Source organism: Sander lucioperca, chromosome 13 (assembly GCF_008315115.2).
Source record: "Sander lucioperca isolate FBNREF2018 chromosome 13, SLUC_FBN_1.2, whole genome shotgun sequence".
NCBI classification, from domain to species: Eukaryota; Metazoa; Chordata; class Actinopteri; order Perciformes; family Percidae; genus Sander; species Sander lucioperca.
In genome coordinates this window covers 1963905-1990310 of record NC_050185.1, presented here as the reverse complement: position 1 = coordinate 1990310, position 26406 = coordinate 1963905, and the positions used below count along the sequence as shown (strand labels likewise).

General features: G+C 39.1%; 1 protein-coding gene and 1 long non-coding RNA gene across 2 annotated transcripts in view; one reads left to right on the top strand and one right to left on the bottom strand.

Annotated features, from left to right (window-relative positions):
- opcml (opioid binding protein/cell adhesion molecule-like) overlaps nucleotides 1–26406 on the top strand; it is a 391556-nt gene that overhangs the window by 31229 nt on the left and 333921 nt on the right. The gene's annotated exons all lie outside the window — the stretch shown is intronic.
- Nucleotides 790–1520, bottom strand: LOC116058191. The gene is made up of 2 exons (XR_004106978.2): nucleotides 1211–1520; nucleotides 790–910 (listed from the first exon to the last, which is right to left on the bottom strand). It is a non-coding gene; the product is annotated as an uncharacterized LOC116058191 (long non-coding RNA).

The window sequence follows — 26406 nt, the reverse complement described above, 5'->3', positions numbered from 1 at the left end:
TGAGTTGTACGTTCATACATGGGCTTTGCCACCCATTGCTGAGACTGCAGCAAGTAAACAACTTTGTGCTTTGGTTGTCCTGACAAAAAAACACCACTGTTTAGTCCAGCATCACAATGAAATATAAAAACTGACTATGTAGTATGCGATGAATGTAGTGTCTTAACATAAGAAATAATGGCATACTGCAAATAACTGCTAGCCTATAAAACTCATTTGTCATAGTCCCAAACATTACCATATTCTAGTCCTGAAATACATTCTAATCATCAACATTCCCATCCGGAACATTGTCTTATATCAAAGAAAATACATTCCACTCACTTGTGACACATCTTCACTGGCTGTGCAGGGGACGGTCAAAGATGGACTAGATGCAGAAGTACTTAGGTCCTACAATTCACAAAAAAGGATGAAACTCCAATGATGTCTGAGATGTCCGTTTGTATTTACAACATGATTATGACATTTATAAGGATTATCTCGACAAAGCTAATATAAAGACCAAAAAACAAAGGTATTCAACTCACTTGAGACAGATGCCCACTGGCTGTGTGGGGGGCATTGAAAGATGGGCTAGATGCAGTGGCAGCCTGGTCCTTCAATTCACAACATAAAGTAATATAAATAACATTGTCATAACAATATAGGAAAATGATTGTAATAGCAAATTAACATTCAAAAAGGTTAAATAATTAAAACAACTTACTGTTTGGTACTGTAAAAGAGGGAGTACAAGATAGGCTATGCCAGATGATGAAGGCTTTGAACGTTGTTGTGGGATTTTTGTCTGTGGACTTGAAAGAACTATTTTGAAACTGGCTGGATGACCAGATTTGCTTGACGCCTTCTTGGGAGTTGACTGTGGCACTGCAGCTAATTCTGTCTCTATGTGACTGGATGTTGTCCCCTAAATAAGTAAGAAGGAGAAAGAACATTGTAGTCAGACTCAATGGCCAACAAGAAAAGTGTTGGGAGTAAGGCAATTACAGTAATATATTCATTTTTCCTGTAACGCAGTAATATAACTCATTACTAATTACATGTTGGTAAAATGATACGCGGGTTACAATCTCAGTAACGGGAGTTACAATATTTAGTGGTGTTTTTTTTTTTCAAGAATTCACCAACACCGCGAAACATTTCTTCACAGGAAAAAAAATTTGAGTATTACTTCAGCCTTGGAAAGTATAAATCATAAAGACGTTACCTCCAATTTGTCTGCAGCTGGTCTTTTCGCTTTAGGAATGGCATTTGCCTTCAGATACCGGGACTTGATGTTCTTTTTGGTGAAGTCGTCTTCATCAAAATGTTCGCTGCAAACACGGTAATCTCTCTCACGTAATATTTGCAAGGGAGTTTGCACATCAAGCTGAAGTGCAACCAGCCACAACTGTAAAATCTCCCGGTTGCGGAGGGGTAGACGGTGAAAGCTCAAGCTGAAATATCTCTTCATTTGGTTGCCGCAATTTGGAAAGGCACAAACTGGAACCATTTTCTCATATTAGTCCTGATCTAACTCCAAGCTCTGTCTGTCAGCTCTGTGAGCTCCTCCCCCTGCTGCCGTTGCTAGGTTACCTAGCTGTTGAACTCTTGAACTGCAGCTCTGCTCGCTCCACTGTGGTGTCACGTTACAGCTTGTTGATACATACTCATTATTCACAGAACCTCGGCAAATCATTTTTTTGTGGAAAAAATACATTTTGGAATATTGGATTGTATGAGATCGGCATTCGACTAGTGTGGGCTTCACCATAAACCAGGAAATAAACAGAGGTATGGATTAACACAACTTTTATGGCTTTCTGTCACATCTACTGCAGTCAAATTCGCTGTGTTCCCTCATAAGGAATAACTGCACATGGCTAAGCACTCGTAATGGCATTTCGAACATGTTTAGAGGCTAAAAACACGTTTAAAACTTGCCCCGTTTAAGCCCTGTTTAAGCCTGTTGGGTGCAAAATCTAGCAGGAGGATAACTCGGTGTAGGCAGCACCGATTGGTTTCGTTTTTCTCGCTACTACCAGCATTCCTAATTTACAAACAACAGAGCTACGTGTTGATATCGACCGGAATTCTCATTTAATATGTGTGAAATCAGATCTGGAAAACTTACTGTGTTGTTCTAAATGGCAGTAAATGCAACTTTGTCTCCTAGAAATTATCTTATTTGAAACAGTAAATACATTTGGGAGGGAAAAAAAGGCAGACCGGACTATGATTTTCTTTATTTACATAATGCCAACATTCAGCACCGTGGTGTGGTAAATAAATGTAGCATTCCTTCACATAAAAAAAAGGTTCCCTCTAAACATACATACCAATGCAGCGATTACCAAATTTTTGGGGAAAAAATTATATATAAATCTAATTTTGCAGAGACTTGGTTGTATTATGATGTGTTTGGTGATTTAGATTGGTGGGATTTTGGGCCATTTCTGATCGTAGCCAGTAGTGATCTGCTGCTAATAGTACATTGGTGGATTTATTTTGTCTGAAGGAGAAGAGAGAAGAATAATAGCACGACATAACACTTTGAATTGGCAGATTTAATACCAAAATATTGTATTTGCCATTGAAAATCAATCATCTATAAAACATATCCCTGTAAAATGAATTAAACAGACCTTTAGGCTGTGCAGCACCATCAGCATACAGTATAATTCATGTTTTTTTAATTATTTTTTTTATTATGGGACTAATGCAGATGGTTAAACAAGCTGGTACCAACAGAATTGGCAGACATGCTGGAAACCAAAAGTCTGGAGGTAAAAACCTGGAAGCCACTTGTCTACAAACCATTCCCTGAGGGGGAGAAGAGAAGATAAAACGAGTCAACAAATAGATTTGCAGCAACACTCCACACATCAGAAACGAAGATGAAACGAAAATATTCAGATCCAGAGAAGTCAGAGCAGTTGTCCGATCTGAACCGAGTGTGTGAAGTAAAGCCAGGAAATGGCTCCCGACAAGAGAAGGTTCAAGCACTCACTTGGCTTCTGAATGCAGGAGCCCACTGGAAGTTTTTTTTTTCGGATTTGCGAGTACCTGTAGGCAGATGTAAAGAAAGCTGCGAAGCAACTGGGAAAACTGATGGGTACTCTGGGAAGTATGATGGAGAAATGACCCCACTTCAGATTTGAAAGGCTTTGTTAAGTTTTCTAACTGTTAAGATTGCTTGAAGTGTGTGTGTGTGTGTGTGTGTGTGTGTGTGTGTGTGTGTGTGTGTTTGTGTGTGTGTGTGCGTGTGTGTGGATGCATGCGTCTGTGTGTGTTTCATGCACAGCGTGTGGCAGGACAGTGCTTTCTGTTTGATCGTAGATCAGACGCTGTGTGGCCATCAGAGTTCTGTCTGCCATTATATATTAATGTGACAACAACCCCCCCCCCCCTCCAACCACACACACACACACACACACACACACACACACACACACTTTCCCCTTTTACATCACCAGGACAGATCTTTTACTAACAGGCGAGCCCTGAGCTGCATGTGAAGCCTGCTTATTTCTCACAATAACAAGATCATTGAAGGGCAGTTATGGCGGAACACTGGACAGATACATGCTGTGTCTCAAATCACGCACACTGTACTTGCACTTGCTATTTTGAGTATATAGTGTGTTCACACTGACTACGCAAAAGAAAGTAGGTTTTGGTGAAGGAATATTTATGATAGCTGGGGTGTCGACAGAACACACTAGACCGGAGACAGGTGTGGCTTTAATCATTTAATGTTTCCTTAATACAGCACAGTATACAGTAGACCTAGTTATGACATGCATCAAAGGTAACCTAGGTGTGCGGTTTATCGGACATTCACGCACACAGGAAAGATGACGAAACATGCCAGGTAATCCAAAGAAAAGTCCGTTATGGATTGCAGGATCATACAGCGGTCAACTGCTCACTCCCATCTTACGGCAACGTGCCACTAACAGAAAAGTCTGCATCACCAGTCCTGACTTTTATGACACTACGAGTACCCGGATGCTGCACTCAAAACGGTCAAAACTTGTGAATGTGGTTGAAACGGAGAACACAGAAATATACAAAGATCATTTATACATGTGTTTTTTAGATAAGTATCACTATTCTGTATTCAGATAGTGAGAAACCAAGCCGGTATATGTGTTGGCAGGTGCCAACAGGTGGTGGTAATGCTCAGCCCAGCTGCAGTTAAAAAGAAGAAGTAGTCTTCTTATAGTAGTAGAAATTTAGGCACAAGTGAGTACATCGGGTACACAGTGTACTACATGTTAAGTGTACTTACGGAAGTATCTGAATTGAGACACACCTAAAGTCTTCTTCATCCCAGGGAGGAGAGTAGTTAGCTCTGATTTAAATTAAAACTTTAATAATATTGATTTTACCACATAAACCTAATCATTGTGCACTGAAACTCTTCATAATTCACAAATATTCAACCCACATCTTTCATACTGTACCCCCTCTGTGAAAATACTAAAGCATGTGATACAAAGGACCTTCTGTTCTCATTTTAGCCCCATCAGCTGGGCTTGTTTTCTCTTTCAGCTGTCACATCTCATTTGGTGTTATCTTGCCTTTAGCAATGCAGGCACCGGCCCCTCAACACTGTGTCGCTGCTATTCGTGCTGCTCGGACTCCCTCTTGGCAATGCTGAGGTCATATTCGTTAAAACGGAACATCTTCCACTGGGCAAAGTCAGAAAGGATGACCTAGTGGATTGGAAGGCTTTGGAACGAGTGCTACTGGTCATAATGCACATACTAGCTCAGGCTTATTTTAGGCATGGCATAGTTTGGGTTATAAACTAGTTAGGTGGTCATATTGGCTTGTAACAGAGCAACATTCACAGATACAGATATAGTGTGATTTGTCAAAAAAAAGCAGAGGGGGTGGGTGTTACTTATTCATGCACAACAAAACAAAACATGCAAGAATTAAATCCCCCTTTCTATGCCATGCCAAAACACTTATTTATGAACTTCAATATCCAATGGAAAATAATCTCAAAATCAAATAGCACAACATGGTGTCAAGATAAAACACAGCGCTTTCAAGCCGGAGTTCAATTAGTGGCAAAAAGAAAATACTTTCACCCAGGAAACGCTCCTTCGTTCCTCAGGAATGTCTAAATCCAAACCACGATCTTTTTCATGAACTTATCGAGTCGTTTTAGTGCCTAAACTTAACTGTCATCACCGCATGACGCTCACTTTTTCTGGCTAAACTCCACTACCACGGCCCCTGAAAGGACCGTCATCTGGCGGTGTCTGTAGCCGGCTCACAGTCACCTGTTGGCGGCTGAACAACTGCTGCTGGTAGCCGGCGTCCTGGAGCTCTGTAGAGGCTAAATACAACCAGCAGCTGCTGCAGACTGTTCACGTTACAGCACTTTACTTAGTGTTAAATACTTCTATTGTAGGTATATATATATATATATATATATATATATATATATATATGTATTAACATTATATCCAAGTCAAAGAGCTAAGCATCATCAAAACTATTTTGAAGGTATTTTAAAATCATCAGAGACTCCACAATCTGAAATCAAAAAAAGAAAATCAGTCCACTTGAGGTCAGGCAATCAGGGAAACAACAACAAGCTTCAAACTAGCAAGCTACACGCTGAAAATCAAGTTTTGAAGTACATTTGGATGCTGCAACAAGGCAGGCCTGCTTGGTTCTTTCAGGGAATGATTGTAAAGATTTATAAAGAATATGTTTAGGTCATTTCCTCTCTAACTGGGACGTTTTGGGACTGATTGGTGGGATTGCTGTGGACGAAGTACACAGAGAGATACACTGGTAAGAGCTAATGAGGTTTAACCATGTATCAGCTAATTAAATAGCTCTACTAGTTACTGTATTGTACCAACAGTTAACTTCATTTAATATTGTATGTGCCGTTTTCTTTTGCGGGGTGCAAATGTTCCACCAAAACAAGTTCCTTCCTGAGACTATTTAGCAGAGCCACAATCGCTGCGTCTGGAGTCTTAGCACCACCCAAGATGATTGTGATTGGTTTAAAGAAATGCAAACAACTTTGCAACTTTTTTCTCCTATCCCAGAATGCATCTGTGGTGTAGCCAGACCTTACTCCACGGTGCTGTGGAGATAGAGCTGCCAATGAGAGACTACATGTAGCATACTGAAAATGTAACCCTGGCATACCCAGAAGATAAATTAATAACTTATATCAGTGATTTGATCATTTTAATCCTGTTGAATTTCTTGCCTGCCAACAGTGGCAATCACACTTCTAATATAAAATATGTGTCTGGATGGATTCTTTTTCACTCTGTATTGCATATTTGGCAAGCAAATCATGGCAGCGAATAGTCTACTGTATATCTCACAGGCCAATCATTTGTACGATGTGCCATTAGATGTCCCAAAATCTTGTATTCTCCTTTCATATACTTCTCATTCATGTGTGATGCATATTGTATGATGATGTTCCTTTCTACAGTAGCTCAATTTTACACATATTAACTATCCCAGGATGTATTCAATGATGATAAAAACCACAATGTAAAATATTGAAGAATGTTTCATGCTGTCACCCATGAGCAATTGTTCTGTGTAAGTTTTTAAGGACAGGAAACAATGCCAATGAGAGAGTGCATAACAGAGCACTTTGCTGTCTGGTCTCATTAAGCTGAGACACCCAAACACTGACACGCATGATTTGGGATGTCCTTTTGAGGAGCTTTAAATACAGTTATGTCTGAACAGCAGTGAAATATGGACACCTGCATGAATCCCCCCAGCTTTAAAGTAGAAATATGAGATGCGTTCAAAAGGATTTCTTGCTTTTTAGCCCTACAAATACTTGTGACTCTGAGTGTAACATTTTGATATACTGTATGTTTCTTGACTTTAAAAAAAAAAATTATATCTTGACTTCTTTCTTGTAAACATGTCAGAAAAAGTACAATCATAATACAACAACTGATCTATACCACTTTATAAAACTGACTGAGAATTTTGGTATGTTTATGGATTCTTTTGAATTCTTTTGAAAGATATTTGTCACATTGCACTCTCAAAGAAAATCAATACAAATGATTCAAGTCAAACTGAAATTTAATGATTGTTTTGCAAAGAAATCAGGACATACTGTACTGTTTATCCTCAGTGTTTGGTTTGACTTGTGTACTTATTTGATCAAAATTGTAATTATCGTAAAAAAGAAAGAAACGCTCCCTACATCAGTGTGCCACAGAGAACCTGACGTTTTGGTACCGACTGATAATATTTTGGGATTGCTTATTTGATTGGTGAAATATCTGTAAATTAGTTCATAATATTCCTTACATTCAAATAACCACACAGGCAGTTAGTGATTTAAAACACTCTGGGCCCTATCTTGCACCCGGCGCAGCACAGCGCAAAGCAAAGCCTGACCCAAGTGTCTTTGCTAGTTTAAGATCAACGCAGTTGTCAGTTTCCCATCCAGCGCCCACGTTATTTAAATAGCAAATGTCCCTGCACCCATCTGTGCGCCCATGGGCGTGCTGGTCTTACAGGGAGGTGTGTTCAGGTGCATTCTGGGCGTATTGCTATCTTGAGGCAGTGGGAAGTGATCGCGCCATTGACCAACAAAAACCTGGTCTAAAGTCAATAGCGCAGCATTTCATTGTTATTTTAACAGTGAATTAGTAAAATGTGCCTAAGCACGTGCACAGCGCGCGAACACTAGGGGTGAGCGATATGGACAAAAAATAATATCTCGATATTTTTGGCGATTTTGACGATAACGATAATTAGACGATATCCTTTAAAAATGTGTTTTTAAAAGTCTGAGTTACTTAATCACTGATGATAATAATGGGCACAATGTTGAATGAAAACAGTTCTTATTTATTTTCTTTCGAAATGTAAGTATTCAAGTAAAAACAATTCAAAGACATACAAAATACTAATTGAACTATAGCGTAGGAACATTGAACTCTGAGTAAACATTCAGTTGTACACCTCAGCTGTAATGTAAATTGTGCAGCATACAAGCAAGATGAAATCATAACAATAAACAAAGGGCTCTGTTCTGTAACATATTGCACACAACCATGTCCTTATTGGAAGCAGTCCTGGAGCTGGGATAGGGCAGTGTCAGGCCAGGTTTTGATAGTCCTTCTACTTGGCTGTATGGTCCTTCTGACCGGGATTTATGCTGGGACCAGGAGTAGTTGGATGATATCTGACTGGCCCAGGTGAGGGAGAGGCGTAGTTCTGTATGCTTTCTTGATGTTAGAGTATACCTGGTCTAGTGTGTTCTTCCCTCTAGTAGCACAATCTACATGCTGGAAAAAGCTGGGGAGTACAGACTTTAAGGACGCCTTGTTAAAGTCCCCTGCTATGATATGTATCCCCTCTGGATGATCGCGCTGTAGTTTGTTCACTATGTTTAGCAATGAGCCAGGCTTCCAGGTCAGGTGAGCAGTGCTGGGCAACGATCCTGCTGTTAGTAATCCATTCATTATGCACAAAAATGCACAGTCCTCCTCCTCTGGTCTTGCCGGAGTTCTTGTCTCGATCCTGCTGGTAGCTAGCTCGGCCTGCTAGCTGCCGACAACAATCCACGGAGCGCCCAGTCTGGCTATGTCCTCCGAGATGTTATGAGCCACCTGGAAGGCTCTCGTAACGGCTGTGTTGTATCGTAGTCCTATATTGATTAGTTCAGTGTGGCTGTACTTGTATAAATATACACCGACAGGAGAGCTAGTAGCAGCTGCACAATCGCGCGCCTCCATCTTTGTTTAGTGATTAGTGAATGTGTAGCGTTCCAATGCGTGTTTTGAAGTGTGTTTTTCTAAATAATTTAAATACTCGATAATGTCAATTTGCACATTGTTAACACAATGACGATATTATCGTAGATGATATATATCGCCCACCTCTAGCGCACACTATGTTTGTTATACACACACAGGGAAACGCAGCAGCACACAAACATGCAAAAAATTACAAATAAAAATATTACAGTGGAAATCCCCCATCATAATAGCAATGCTCCAAGGTCCAAACGTACCACACCTCTGATTAATGAAGACACTAAGTACAACCCTTTAGAACCATGTGCCTGGTGCACGGACCCTTTTTTTGTTAAACTAGCAAAAGTGGATGCGCTTCACGCTGTGCGATTAGATCTACTCCAAGTTCCTCACGGATGACTGAGCTTCTCACTCTATCTCTAAGGGAGACACCGCCACCCTCCTGAGGAAACCCATTTTGGCTGCTTGTACCCTGGATCTAGGTCTTTTGGTCATGACCCAGCCTTCATGACCATAGGTGAGTGTAGGAACGAAAATACATAGCAGTAAAGGACAAAACGTGCCTCTCCAGGTTGCATGCGAACATGCATAGGGGTTGTACAGAGACATTCCTGTGGCTGTTTCTTTTACAATTTGTACAACTTTTACGATATAATTTCTATTATGAAACAGCCTCGACATGTGTTGCGTCAACGCAAAAATGATTTCCATTTCACAGAACGGACAATAAAGCAACATTTTCAATACTCTCATATCAGCCTGTCGTTCCCACCCTTCCAGATGATGCCATCACACACACCCCTACAATACGTTGTGAGGTCACCGACCACGTTAAAGAGACAGTTCACCCATATCCTCCAGTGAAAAAACTGCGAAAAGAGCAGCATATAAAGCAAAAACGAGGGTGTTCTACCAGAACAAAAAACACCAGGGCTTTAGCAACCACCTATAGTTCATATGTAAGTCAAAAAAAACAATCAATAAATAGTAAGTCAATAAATTATCTATGGTTCTTTATAGAATTAAAAAGTAGAATGGCTGCAGGTACAAAGGACTGTTTATATCTGTTGGTTCTGAGTTTTGGGAGTATAAAGCGAGATCCGGATGGCAACATCTGAAATTCAGCCCGTAAGGGATGAGCACTATCTGACAGGATAGATTCAACCCTTTTTAGCATCTGCTTCTGATAAAGTTCCTCCAGGCCTTTTTGCCTAGAACCTGTGATGCAGTTGCTCACCTTAATTAACCTGGAGAGGGAGTTTTTTTGTTTTACAGTAATGGACCTATACCAGCAGATTAAGGAGAAGCTGACAACTGACTCAACAAAGGACCTATAGAAAAGGGTCAACAGGGTCTTGTCCACATTAAACTTGGCCAGCTTTCTAAAGCAATACAGCTGGCCGTTCTTGCAAAGCAAACTAGTATTTGGCTCAAAACACAACTTGTCATCAATAATGGATCCTAAATACTTGTACTCTTTAACAACATCAATTTCCTGACCATTTATACTAGTTTTTACAGTGTTAGTGACATTATGCCTAAATGGTCTCTCAAGTCCTTATTTACTCAGACAACCTTGCAGTCAAAGACATCAACAAAGGACGCTCCAACTCCCCATCCATCATGCTGTTCATGCGCTGCCTAATCTGGCACTCCGTTACACACCAATCTGTTCTCTGCACAGATCACGCTCCAGGGCATTCCAACGCCAACAAAGAATGGATGTATATATATACTTTGTATAAATGAATGAATGGACACTCAATATTAATATTGTAACTGTAGAAACCTGAGAAGAGCTAGCTCTGCTCTGTGCTCAGGTGCATATGGTGGTCTTTCATGGTTTGGCTTTTCTTTTTTGCACAAAATCCTAAATTTCACACTTGTCAGTGGGAAAGATGTAGCAGACCTTCAGTGCTATCAGGATTTTTTAAACTGTATTGATCCAGTGTGAAACTAACAATCACAGAAAGAAAGAAATGAGGACACGCATAATGATGGCATACTAGTGAGCACAAGCAGATCATGGTTTTATGACAATCCTCAAATGCAGTAATTAGTAATTAGTCAGTGGGTCATTTTCCTCAATTGTGACATTATTCACAAAATAAATTGCCTGCATGATGGACTCGTGAAATAATTTCATTGGTAAAACAATTACATATTTTGAGGAAAAAGTCAGAGTAGAATTTCTGCCGCAACTTCTCTGACCTCCAATGTGCCTCCAACTCTGCGAGACCAAAGCATTAAGAGAAGCCACAAGCTGAAGCGCTCTGGTCTCACACTAAAGTTGTTCTCTATACTACCAGTATTGCTGCAGTCTTTACATCTCTTCAACCAACAGTACAATACAATACATACAATATTACATTTTAAAAGGCAGAAAAAACTCCTTTTTGGCCTTTTTACTTCATAAAGGACTCTTAATGACAATGAATTTAAAGTGGACCTGTTACATAGCATTTTCAGGTTCCTACTTGTATTTTGTGATTCTACTAGAACATGTTTACATCATAGAAGACCAGATTGGAGTTGCCGAGAGTAGAAAAAAACAGTTGAAACCGGAGCGTTCAGAACAGTTGGAAATCTGAACGTTTTAACTCAAGGGGGGTTTCTCTGAAATATGTTTACCTCATTGTTTGAATCCAACATTATGGCATTACAGATATCACAGGAAATAAGGAAAAGTATAACAGTTCACCTTTAAATCCAAATAACTTGTATCACAGTCACAATAATGCAGAATATAATTGTTCACATTTTGTGAGGATGGACTTGACGTTATACAGCCACAATGTCCTACATTTTCCATACAACAATCAAGTTCCTAGCTACCTCTGAGCTTCAGACAAGAAGCCAATTAATGGATGAAGCCAGATCAGTCGGCCTATATTTAGTTCACATATGCTAACAGTATGCTCCTGGGAGGCCGGCGCCTAATGCCCCTGTCTTGTGCGCAGAAGTCTTTTAAGTGACTGATGTATCGTAAAGGAGACATCAGCTGTCAACCTGGCCTGTCACACTTGTCAGAAAGTGGATTCATTAATCATGTTTGACTCCACATGGGAGAGCAGCCTCCATTCGGCTGAGCTCTGAAACACCTATGGCAGGGGGCCAAGCTCTCTGCTGTGAGCTGGAATAACATCTGGAAGTGCTTTATGTCAAGAACATGCTTTGAAGGGAGCACATTAGAGAGGATTAATGTCCATCATCTTTTTTTTTAAAGTTTGATGAGATGAAACTTTCACAGGAGTCGTTCATGCCAGGGATGAAAAGGCCTTTATCTGTTTGGAAAGAAAATATTGCTGAGCCTAGAGAGGTTGGGAAGTGATGTTGAAAACATCTGGACAAAGTGACCGTGAATACCAATCCAAACTTCTTCAAAGCAATGTGTATGATTTTGGCCAATCTATTGGCAGGGATTTGAATATAATATTCTATAACTATGTTTTCATTAGTGTAGAATAACTTGAAACTAACAAACATTGTAATTGAAATACAAATTGAGGAATTGTTAAAGGTTGTATGCAATAATTAATGATAATTTAATTGTATTATAGATATATATATATATATTTTTTAAAGTCTGACAGTGTGAAGCATTCACACATCCAGACAGACAGAATCGAAGCTCAGCAATTTAAAATCGTTTGAAGATAATATATTCTGGCATCTGAGCACTTAAAGTATAACATTAGATAACATTAAAGGATTTTATCCTTTAGGATTATATTTTTTGGGATTACTGTCCCCATAATTTGGTGGATATAAACTAGACATATAATGTTGCCATGGAGTCTGTGATTTAGCTGCGGGCTACAACTTTAGCCCCAGTTTTTTAGCCCTAAATTTTCTTACATTTTAGCAAATTCGCACCATAAGGTGAGGTATGCCGCATTACATATTTGCAGTTCCTATTTGCAGTGTACCCATTCATGAACAGACTGGATTACTTTCATAATGAAGAAAAACAAGGTGGTGAATCAGGTTCTGTAATTATATTTGTCATAATTTCTAGGGGAATTCAGTTTATTCGGGATCAACATTACACAGCCTTATAAGTATTAGTCCCAGTGAATCTAAAAGGTTTCTGTCTCATGTCTGTGCGTTTAGATTTGACTGAATTACTGAGAGAAGGAAGGAGTTATTTTGATGCAAATTAAACTGTGACTTTATGCAGTTGTGGAATGTAACTAAGCACATTTACTCCGCTACATCTCAGAGAGAAATATTGTACTTTTTACTCCACTACATTCATCTGTTACAGCTTTAGTTACTAGTTACTTTGCACATTAAGATTTCTGCACACAAAACCCACGTAGTTTATAAAATCTGATGTTTTATTCTAAAGTAAACTAGCCAACAATATAACAGCTACAAGTCCAGCTGAGATGATTAGACCATTAAACACACAACTGTTTGGATCCTTTACACTTTCTACAATGGGAGGAGAGTTCTTTACTTTTAATACTTTAAGTACATTTCTTCTGATGATACTTACATACTTTTACTTAAGTAACATTTTCAATGCAGAGCTTTTACTTGTAACAGAGTATTTTTACAGTGTAGTATTAGTACTTTTACTTAAGTAAAGTATCCACTGATTGAGTGCAACCGCTGACCATGTTGGTGAGGGGGGCCAAGTCAGCAACCAAACTACAATAACTTGCTGTTGTTTTGGAACACAGGATACACCTGTCCCTTTCACCTCATGCAGTACCTCTGCCTCACATCTCTCTCCACACCCCCACTTCAACTCTCCTGATTTAAAAAAGTCTCTGATTTTAGAGAAAGATTTTAGGATAAAGATTTCTATGTGCATTTCTCATGTCTCATCCCATGTCACAGGTACCCTGTGGAGTTTTTTTTTAACACTAGTAGCACTATGGCGGTAATGGACCAAGAAATACACTGCACCAATAAAGCCATTCAAAGAATACTTCTACAGTAGTAAGCAAACAGTGACAATGCAGGTGTCAGATTCTCCTAAAAATCAGCTGCACAAATATTGTATGAGGAAGACAAATGCATTTAACATTTTAACCTCAAGGATACATACTACTTTGTGCTGAAAAACACTAAAAACCGTACATTTGTTGTATTTATAGAAATCCGTTTCTGTAAATTTTCTCAGCATATCAATAATCTGAATTGCAAATAGTTTATATTATTAAAGGTTATTACAGGCTGATACCTTGCACTTTTACACAAGTACAATGTATTTTAATGCAAGACTTTCAGGACTATTTGTTACAGAGTATATACACTGTAGTATTGCTACTTTAACTCAGTTACAAGATCTGATCAGGTCTTCCAAATTTCACCTTTCACTTTGAAGTTCACGACAACAACAACTCTGTCTGACAGTATCTCATACTGTATCTCATATTGTGTGTAATGAAGTATTTACAGTGCCCTTTTATTGTCCTTAGATGCTGTGTGATGTTATTGAAGGGCTCATATATAGCAAACTATGGGAGAGTTAAATTCTGCAGTAATAATACTATACAATCTCTCTACCTCCAATTCAACCTGGTCCAGAAAAGAGGTGAAAAAGTGTCCAGTATATCAGTTGCGTTTCAAGCAGCTGATACATATTTGAATAGGCTAGAGAGGCATGCTGGACAACTTCTAATGTGTCGCTGTACTGTAAACAGAGGTGAAAATGTGTGTTCATTGTCATGCAGTTCTAAATGACACCAAGCGAAATCAGGTTAATCCCTGATACATGCTAAATACTCGTAACCCGCTGGCTGGTTACTGCATGCTATTAGCTATTACCGACACTTTGTCACAGCCCTCTGTGTTTGATACCGAAGCACAAGGCACCCTTTGAAACATACCAGCGTTTAGCTGTAAACCCAATCATCATTGCAGCTCTTATTCAGTAGCTCATATTTCAAAATCAAAAATCAAAAGAACTTACATTTTTACGTGTGGGAACTTCCTTTGTGGTCAGCCATAATTCAGACACAACATACAATAATACATGGTCAATAATAATCATACCAAAGAATAAATAAATACTTAGAAATACTAAAAACTAAAAACCCTGAGGGTAGAAGTAGAGGGGTGGGTAGGGAGAATAGGTTGAAGTCTGGAGCGATGGGGGGGTGTTATTGTTTGTTCAACAATCTGATGGATGCTGGCACGAAGGTGGACATGGCTCGTTTGGATCTTAGGGGCAGGGAACAGAATCTCTTCCCTGAAGGTAACAGATGGTAGTTGAGGTCATGGGTGTGGTCCCAAATGATGAGTCAACTTTTCCTGATTTTTTTCCTGTCAATTATGGTTGTGAGCGTGGTCTGGGGTTGTCCAATGATTTTCCTGCTCATCTTTATGATTCTTTTGATTTCTTCGCCTCACTGAGGGAACCAAACAGCCATTTAATCCATCACTTAAGTAAACTGCCTACATAATTAGGCCTTCATAATTCAAAAGGCAAAAGCCTACAGGGACTGGTATAGGGGGAGTGAAAATAATTAATTTGGGTGGGTGTGGGTGGATGATTTAAGCGTAAAAGCAGATTTGGTGATCCATTTACTGTATTCACAGTCCCGTATACACCTATGATGAACACACAGTAAACAGTAGGCTGACCACAATTTCAGCCTTTAGAAGTTTGATATCGGGGAGAAAGTGCCCAGACACCCTTAAATATCACGCCGTTATTGTGAGCTGTTGAATTAGGGGGACACTTTATAACTGTGTAATGTGTATGACAATTCTGCAAAACGTAATACATTTCCATTTTCCTTCTTTGTGTTAAAAAAAAGAATGTTTCAAGGCACCTTCCATTAGTGTTAGTTTGAGAGAGGAGGGAGTGGATATGATTGTGTGAGCATTGGAGAAGGGTAGACGAATATGGCCCGTTACTATGATAAAGCACAACCCATGTGTATTGTACTAAAGTCATGGCATTGGCATTAGTCTAGTTTGGCTAATGGATCCAATATACAGGTTAAAGAGAAGTATACACATTCAACAATAGATACAAAAAAGATAAACATGAGTACATGGTAACAAGAAATTTTAGACACCTAACCAATCAATCAATCAATCAATCAATCAATCAATCAATCAATCAATCAATCAATCAATCAAAAATAAATGACATTTGAAAGACAGATCCAAGCTCTCTGTTAAAGCATGTACCACTACTGTTGATGGAAGAAGAAAAAATGACTTTTTGTGACCATGCTTCTCCACCAATCAAAAAGCAGAATATGTCAACTTTTAGCCAAAGGGTTCAGCAGAAATAGACTTGATGCCAATGGATTTTGGGTTTCTGTTCTCAAGGTTTTCATTGGTGGTGTTCATTTGCCAAAATATGATTATGCAACATAAATCTGAAAAAAAGCAAAACTGGATTTGTGAAATGTGGCACTGGCAAGTTGTCTCTCTATAACACAGTCCGTGCGACCTTGTTACAAAATGCCAGTGTTCCTGACAGTCTGTTTCCCAAGAAAAAGTGCTGAGAGTGCTCAGTTTAAGAGAATATGCCTGAAGAAAAGTCAGGGTCAAAACACACGCTACAGAGTTTGGATGTGTGCCACGTGTCTGTGCTGTGAAAGTTGAGATATCTTATATTGTAGTTTTCAGTGAGTGAGAAGTCTCAAAATGTTTACAGGTTTTATTATTAGTAGATTCAATTCAACAAAGAACCATGGGACGCAATTAGCATACCACAGGAATGAACACATTGATTCCCTGATCACAACAGCATACCGTCGTGACATTGACACTTTAAATCGTTGTTATGTGGAAGTGATTCATATGACGGTAGGCATTTAGAGAATTCTACTAAAAGGCATTCATACAGTGGTCGGAAAAGAGAAATCTTGATAGGAGACACCCAAAGATATTTAGCCTCATTTGGTTCCTTGTTATGGTCATACATCCTGCAGATTTGAGTCACAGCTGCTTTCATCAAAACCCACAGGCAAAACGTGACGAAGCATGACTGAGCATGTCAACAAGCTCGCAATGACAAGGCTAACATGCTGATGCTAAGCAGTAATGCAATTACCATGTGCAGCGTCTTAGTTTAGCATGTTAGCATGCTAGGATTGGCTTATTAGCACAAAACAGAAAGTACATCTGAGGCTGGTGAGTTTGTGAGTAGTGAACAAACTCTCAGTTTCTGTGAGAATTAAAGCAAGCATAATTGGGTCTCGTCTGGTTGTCTATCATGCTGCCGTGGTCATGCTTGGCACCCTACTACAACCTACTACACCCTGCTACGCCCTGCTATGCCCTACTATGCCCTACTACGCCCTGCTATGCCCTACTATGCCCTACTACGCCCTGCTACGCCCTACTATGCCCTGCTATGCCCTACTCATCCTGCTACACGCTGCTATGCCCTGCTACACCATGAACTGCTACAACTATTATTTCTAGTCATAGTTCCATTATCTTTATTGTCACTATAATTGCCACTGTTCATCATACCAACTGCTATAATTATTATCATCATTATTATTATTATTATTATCATATTTCTTTATATCTGTATATGAGTATAAGTGTCTCTGTGTCCTGGGTCGGTCCAAGGTTTCTGCCTAAAAGAAAGTTTTTCCTTGTCACTGTTGCACTAAATGCTTACTCTTGGGGGAATTGTTGGGTCTTTGTAAATTATAGAGTGTGGTCTAGACCTACTCTATCTGTAAAGTGTCTAGAGATAACTCTTGTTATGATTTGACACTATAAATACAATTTAATTGAATATTGGTCAGATGACATTTCCGTAAAGTTGAGTTTTTCTCAACTTTCCCCTGTAATGCAGTGCAGGTAAATCTCTTTAACTCCAGGTCCCGTCCACAATGAATAACAGCCTATCTCTGTCCCAGCTTTTGAGTCCATACGTGTGAATGGGCCATTACTCTTGTTTTGTAGCGTATGGCCAAAAATCCATTAATGCAGCTTTCTTTTAAAACTGACTGGATGTGAAACTGCCTAGCACAGTATATAGTTCACCTGGTCATGGCACGTGGGCGTTAGCTTGGAGGTAGTGCAAATTCTTCCAGTTGCCAAAATGGTCATAGGCAAAGAAAAAACGGTGATCTACATAGGAGTGACATGACACTGTCATGAACGTGTCATAAACGTTTATAAACAAGTCATAAACGTTTATGACATAACGCTTCTTTTAGTAAGTGTCCTTTGGTTTTTGTCAGGACAATGTTATGGTTAGGGTTAGGGTTGGGGTTAGGATTAGCGTTCATGTGTCATGACTGTGTCATGACAATGTCATGTGTTCATGACAGTGTCATGTCACTCTTACGTAGATACCTTCAAGTAAAGTGTTACTTAAAAAAACTCACTGCACCTCAAGATAAAGACCCTCTTTGTGTTTCAAAGCATATATAGGTTTTTGTCGTGGAGAAATGGCTGTGGATAAAATTATACATTTCTTATGAACATTGCTTCAAAACGTTTGTTGTTGCTGTTGTCCTGGCAGTATTGTTTTCTGTAGAAGCTCTGAAATGTAACAGTAGACAGTCATCTACATGTGACAGCTATCAGTGGTCCAGCCTCTGCAAAATTCAATACGCATTATGTAAATGAAGGGATGCATGCAGGGCTTTAAATTGACATCAGCCAAGCCACCCAAATGCAGGTAAAACTTTACTTTGGCTGGTAACATTGTAAAGTTACTAGCCAATTTGGGCAGTGATGATTGAAGCAAATAACACAGCGTCTGTTTGAGTCAGCCAGCCACAGAAATGTTTCTAGATTGTCTGTTTTCCGCCAAGATATTATGTTTTTTTGCGTGTTTGGCTTGAAAACATAATCTTTATCTGGCCAACACTGCTAGTAGCACAAATCCTACATTTCCCATGAATACTATGTTCTGAAGTGTCATACAACTGTTGGCTACGTACCTAGTGTCTGAGGCATTGATTACGAGCTACTCTGAAACAGAGAAGATGACCGGAACCAAACAAACCAGAAGAGCTGAAATTAAAGTAAAGTAAGTTAGAAAAAAACAAACGTGGCTAGTGGAAAATCTGATTGGCTCGTAACTTTTAAAATCTACTAGCCGTGTTGGCTGGTGATCAAAAAAAGTTATGCATGTATGAGTATATGACAATATGTCCATGAGAGAGCAAACCAATACAACAGGAGACATAACTACTTGCTATTTGTTATGTATTTCAACATAAACATGTATTTTCAAAGATCTGCATACCTACACATTACAAAATTAACAATTAAAATAATCTCCTATATAATATATAACTGAATCCAAACACCATAGACTTCTCTCCTCCTCTTTCTGGAGCGTGCAGGAGACATGACGTGAATTACACCGTGATCACACATCCCATTTGTTATTTGTTATTTTGGTAACAACAGAATCTCTTGCCGTTCCTTGAATTAGTCTGACGATGTCAGCGTTGCACCTTAGGGACCATTCGGTATTTATGGAATGGACCACCGGAGGAAAATAGGGGAGGGTCATGTCTTTTTATTTTATGCTGAGGGGAGGGTCATCCAACATTTTTTATTCATGAAAAGAGCAAAATTTCAAAGTGGCTTGTTTGGTGCATATTTATCCATGTAGCTCTCAGTCTCGGCCCACTAGCAGATGGTTCTGACCCCATACGCGGAGTTTGCTGGGGGGGCAGGAGGAGCACTGCCCCCCCTGGTGGCTCAAACAGGTAATTGCATTGTTTAAAACATTAGTGGAATAATTACTGGCATGACCAGATATTTTATAAATATACATAACATATAATAATATATAAAATAACACACAACAACTAAATGGTGATAGGTAATACATCAGAGTTCATATACTGCTTTAGTAAAAAAAATATTACCTGGCTGACGATGGGAGCAGCAGGACGCAAAAAAACGAAAGTTACTGTTGCACTAGTCTGGACATCTTGCCGTGCCAACCTTGCAATAAAGGTTGCCTAAATGCCATGTATATACATGTGATGTCAGCTTACTAATTGATTGCGGGTTTTGTGTAGATTTGGACTTTTATACGTTTATTCCACTTTGTTTAAACGGTGAAGTGGAGAGGCCTCGTTCACCTGTTTGGAGCTGGTGGTGAATGTGACGCTCGTATCGGCCTTGCTGGATACACCGTGTCATTTACCTTTTTGTGGATCTACTGATCGCTGTGGATTACTTTTTTTTTCGTGTCGTTGGATTACGGCAAAATAGGGATCTTTTTTTCTCAACGTGTCTTAACGTTTTATGGTGAGTTTGGAGAGGCATCTCAACAGACTGTAGGTCCAACACTGATTGTTCACTGTTACATTTTAGTTGAATTTAAGCATCTGTCTATTGCGTTCCAAAACAGCCGTGCCGCGATTGGATTTCATAAGGGCGAATTGTTAAATTGTTACAATCTAACTTAAAATCTGCTTTAAAATTAAACATATATGTTTTGGAATATAATGTTCAGCTTTGGCAGCTTTACCTATGTGTTAAAATATACAATGACGAAGCCTAGTGACAAGTCCATAGCAACCAGTGTTGAATTGGTTAGCCTATATCCCAATGTGCTTTGCTGAATGGTCTCAATGTTTTATTGTTTTATTTCATGTGAATACTAGTTTACTAGAGGAGTAACTAAGTATTTGAAGTAATGCACTAATGCATGAAGTGTGCATTTAGTTTCCATGGTTATTGTGTTTCCACAACTATGTTAGTGAGTAAATCTACTGAAATGGCCACCACACCATAACAGAGGAGTGGGATGTGTAAGATGAGAATGCAGAGGTTAACATGTGTATGTCATGGTTGTAAAAATCAAATGGTCTCTGTATTTCTTTGCTAAGTGCAAACTTGCACGCAAGGGGAGGGTCATTCCTCTTTTTTAAATCATTTTGGATTATCACTGACAAGGGGAGGGTCACGTCTTTTTAGGTTAGAGGCCACAAAACTCCTCTGGTGGCCCCTAAATTAATTAACGAACAGTCCCTTACTAACAGAAGCTCCTGAATCATCTTCTGGTCTTTTTCTCTGACATTTTCATTGCTGTGTTTGTGGCGTCTTCTTTTTCACCACTGTTTATTTACTTCCGGTAGCACCAGCCGCATTATAGAAATGTAATCCACACATTCAAATGTCAATTTTTTTTTTTTTTATAATTCTAAGCCCATTTCATACTGTACTGATGCGTACAATATGTTCTACTTAGGGTTTTACATTGTGATATTGCCATATACTGTATAGGACATATTATATTGAATGCAATACCATTAAGGTAGTTATTGTTTAAAATGTACAGAAATATGTACTTTTGTTTTAATGTAAATTAAGTAACATAATTCTTGATTCAACATTTGAGGGTATGGCTGAATACATATAGTATATATAAACGAAATATGCTTTTTAAGCACTAATATTTTTATAGATTACAAAAAATGAAAATGATTAGAAAATGCTGATTATGATTTATGTGGTTGTTTAGCTTTCTATTTTAGAAGGCAGACTTAAAGTGAACTTTTGAGAAAATAAGACACAGCATTCTGATTGTGTGCCTTTGGGATAAGTGTATTGTGTATATTTGTGTGTGTGCAAGTGTTAATGTGTGCATGCGTTTATGTGTGTGTGTGTGTGTGTGTATGCACACAAGTTGTTATTGGGTGAGGGTGGGGCTGAACATTCAAGGAGACTAGTGGTGTATTACTCAGGGGACTTTGAACCAATTTCACCTTATGTAATATGACTCTGGGGAAATCAGCGCTGTCACACAGTGTTTATGGAAAAGATATCCTGGCCGATACATTTGCAAAAGTGAGGAGAAAAAAGATGCAGAGACAGCATACATGCTAGTGGTTGGCATCGGCAAATGTGTCTAGGGAGTTATATTGAATGTAAAATAAAAAAAGTGAACATGGGGCAACCTTTAGCTCACCTAGTAGAGTGTGCGCCCCATGTTGGCTGAGGCATTGGCAGCATCCCGGGTTCGAATCCGGCCCACGGCCCTTTGCTGCGTGTCATCCCTCCTCTCTGTCTTCAAGCTGTCCTGTCAATTAAAGGCCATAAAAAGCCCAAATGCATGCATGTTTGTCAGAAGGACACTTTAAATGTCTTGAATGAATCATCCATCCTATCATTCATAGTAATGAACATCAAGGGGCCTACTTTAACTTACAATAAGCACAATGACCAATGCTAATTGGTAGGTCCTATGGTGACAAGCAAAGAAAACAGGCTCCATCCTCCTACAACCGCGATGGCTGCACCTAATTGGACGAGCACTTCACTTGGGCTGTCTGCTTCCTGGATTTCACAACAGACCAACATGGCGGCTCGTTTGGAAAACTTTTTCTTATTTCACATAAATAGTTCACCGAAATGTGTTTTTGAAAACATTTTATGCGAGAAATAGGCTATGCAGCTGTTGGATCTGTCTTCATTTTAGATTGACAGCGGTCAGTTTAAAAGATTTTCAGGAGTGTTCGAGAAGCGGCGAGTCCAGCTGGATGCTCCTGATTTGCATAAAGTAGCCTGAAACTCCACTTTATGCAAATAAGGAGCAGGCAACGTGACGCAGCGTCTCTCGAAACTCGCTGCAACGGTACCAGAATGCATTGCCAGGCTGTTTACAAAGACAATGAATGGGAAGCGTGGCATCGACGCTGCCTGTGGCCACGTACCATTACACTGTGTGGGCTTCTCTAAACGCCTGCTATTGTGGTGCAAGTATAGGTGCAGCAGTGCAAAGTGCAAACGGGTTGTTTGAAGTGGAATATAAAGCGGAGGGTGTGGTCATTAATGAATACACTTAGCCAATCACATCACTGGACTCATAGCTCTGAAATAGCTGTGCCAATCACAGTAAAGCATAATGACAATAGCTCAACAAATAAGAGTTGGCTTCTCCAGGAAATACTATTGTCTTGTTATATGTCATGACATGTCCTCTGTAATATTTGAAGCAGTTTTTGACATTATAAGATAATGAATAGTTTTTCCTCTACACAATTATATTTACTTTTTTTTACTTTGAAAAGCCAAGGCTCCCAGTGAGGCCTTCTTCCCCCACTCCCTGCCGCTGAGTGCCACTTTTTAAACTTTATCATTCATAACATACATAACATTATATTATGTATATATACATATTCAGTACATAATATAATGTTATTGCAACAATATATTTTCAATAATTTCTTTCACTAGTCAGGCAGTTGTACAACATTATTAGTAACATTAGATATTAAGCACGGTGCAGTACTATACTTAAACATGATATAGTCTGCATGCTACAGCTGGGACTTTGGGAAAAAGAGAAGCACATCATAAAATGAATCATGAAAAAAACACTGCAATTACTTAGGATACCATACAACTGCATTGTCACTTTACACTACACTACACACAGGTTGAACATAACAGTTACACATAAGACAATGTCCATAGTCGTACAAAAGAAAAGAATACATATCACATTATATCCTCTGGATTCAGATCTCAGCACACTGATTCTGGTTTATTAACAGAATACACAGATGTTTAAAATACTTCTTTAGCCTGTTGCATTCAAATGAGGTACTCTAAACCGCTTGTTGGAGGGCAGAAGTTTGTATTCTACAGTAGAGATACTGTTAGCAAGTCTGAGCATGCTCTTATTGTTTGTTGCTTGGATAGAGTGTGGAACAGGCTGGCCAATAATCTTTAGGCAAATTTTGATTTTGACATGCTTCTTATTAAATGCAAAGTTTCACAAGCTGCTGAGCCAGGGGCATACTGCAGTAAAGCATAACACCTTAAATCAGTGATTAAAAATAGTTTGCAAGGAACTTCATAAAATAGCTAAATAAATGAAAAGTTTATTCAGATTTTTTTATTATCATTATTATGACTCATTTCTTCATTCAGACCTGCAGCGGTGGCTCTCGGAGGAGGGGGATGGAGGGGGGTTTACACATGCACGCCTATCAAAGGTGGAATGTAACTAAGTACATTTACTGCTGACGCCCAAACATGAATGTGCCCGTCTATGTGCAAAAATATACAGTACTATCAATACATTTCAAATCATACAGAGAATGTTTAGTGTGGGACGACAAAGAAACTGTTGTCGCCGTTGCCATGTTGTTTTTTAATTGCTCTCCACCGAGAAATGATAAAAACGCCAACACACAGTCGACAGGCGGTGGTTTGTGATACGGTTTTAAACAGACCATACCTAGGGTTGCATCCCATGACAATTATGAACCCAGTAATGTGCATTGAGTGAGCCTGCATGCATGGACGGCCACAGCGAGAACAGACAGCACTGTGTTCATTAGACACAAATGATCAGAAATTGTTATGTGCAAATAAAAAAGCACGTTGACAAGTGCTTTATCCTTAGTCTATTTTTTATTTCAGGATACTAAATGTACAAGAAAATATTGATTTATACAGAAAGAAAATAGTGGAAAAAGTGCAAAAATTAACCCTTGTGTGGTGTTCATATTTTTGTTACACAGCCAATGTTCCCAGGTCTGGTGGACCCACCACATTATTAGGCTTTTAAATCAATACAGCCATAACAATTCATGTAAAAATACTTAACAGATGTTTACTCTAGCTCAATTACCAATGATATATACCTATCATTTATGGTTCATATTTGCCATTTACCCCTGTGAGATCACATTTATGATTATATGATCATTGTCATAATTTTTGTGAGAAAACAAAGAAATTCAATTTTAAAAAGGTAAAAAAAAAAAATAGAAACAAGATTTTTGATCATTATTGGTGCTTATTTCTTAGAACTTAATCAGAACAGGTGAAAGTATTTGAAATGTAACAATTTTGTAACTTTGTGTGGGAATAGCAGGTGCAGAAAGACAACATTCCCGCACACAGACACCTACACTCACACGCACACATTCAGACACACAGACACACAGACACACACAGAGACGCACAGACACACACACACACACACACACACACACACACACACACACACAGCAGGCCCAGTTAGGAGGAGGACATGGTTAAGTTTCATAGCACCTACAATTATTACACAATTATTACACTTGGGTCCAGTAGACCTGAACACCTTATATGTAATAGTTATATGTAGGGGGGGTGTACCGTGTGCAGTCATTGAAAATAAGTTATTTTTTATGTTCTTCACAGAAAATGAGCCAAGGCCAATGAGTTTGAGTTAGAAGAAATAAAAAATAGCATAATTTTTCTTTTAGCAAACATTGAAAACGGGTCCCACAGACCCGAACACTATACAAGGGTTAAACAATATTTCTCAGATGAGAACTTCTGGAAAGCTCATGTCTGTTTCAGGTGAGTCGAGATCCCCGTAGCTCCCCTGGATCTCAAACCCTGCCTGCAGCCCTGTCAGTCATTTCAAAGGACCCACTCCACTTCAGCAAAACAACGCAGGGTCATCCGGCAAAACATTTAATCAGGCTTAACTTTTGCTTGTGGCTCATAGCTCAACACAATGCAAATAAACAGCGACTGTAGTGGAGCGTCACAGTTTGACGCACAGGGCTACCCAGTGCGTTGACAAGTGATGCCAAGGGGTCCTGGCAAAGGGTCAGAATGTGACAAGGTGGGACGAGAAGGTCGGTTGCAGTAGAAAACTCTGAAATGCAATGTTGAGGACTTTTTGTTTTCGGAGAAAGGGCCTAGAGTAGGGCTGTCAAAATGAACGCGATGATAAGTTAACGCAAATGCCTTTTAAAGACACTAATTAGTTTGAAGCGACAAATGCAAGTTGTTCTGTGATTTGGGCCTCGGGCAACAAAGCTCCTTGAGCAGAAATGGATAAAGAAAAGGGTCTTTTTTTAAAAGATTATTTTTCCCTTTATTTGTAGTGACAGTGGATAGACAGGAAAGGTGGGAGAGAGATGGGGGTATGACACGCAGCAAAGGGAAAGAACAGGTGGGATTCGAACCTGGGCCTCTGCAAAGGACTCAGCCTACATGGGACACATGCTCTTACTGGGTGAGCTAGAGGCCGCCCCAAGGAAAAGGTCTTAAAAATGGCAAGATGACTCTCAAAGCCCTTCCAGACGGTTCTCTCCACAAGACTAAAGTTATTTACATGTACTGTCGATGCCACCGGAGTACGTCCAGTCTCAAATACCACTGGAGCATTAAACAATTGAAAAATATCTCATTTTAAAGTACATTTAGAACAGATAAAATGTGCAATTAATTTGCGATTAATCACGAGGTAACTATGGACAATCATGCAATTAATCATGATTCAATATTTTAATCCATTGACAACCCTAGTCTAAAGTAAAATTCAATACATTTTTTGTCTATACCTGTGGCTATGTCCCTAACGCTGATACTTTTTTTGTACACCTTTTTCTTTATGACCACATCATATTGCAGTGCTCCTAAGATAAATGTCTTTATCATAAAACAAATTCAGCAAACAATCTGGGCTTTAATAAATGTGGCTACAATAGCTTAGACATTGATGTAGGTAAGTTGAGATGTTATCTTTAATCATTCATCACTGCCGCTTTTATCATTTTGTAAATTAATATTAGTTTTTTCTCTTATCTCCATCATATGCTTGGGTAAGGCAGATGATTTATCTCTAAATGTTGTTACTCTTCGAGCAAATGACACAGTGCTATGAATAACTAAACATCCCTAACCAGCTATACCTTTCCCCCAGCAGTTA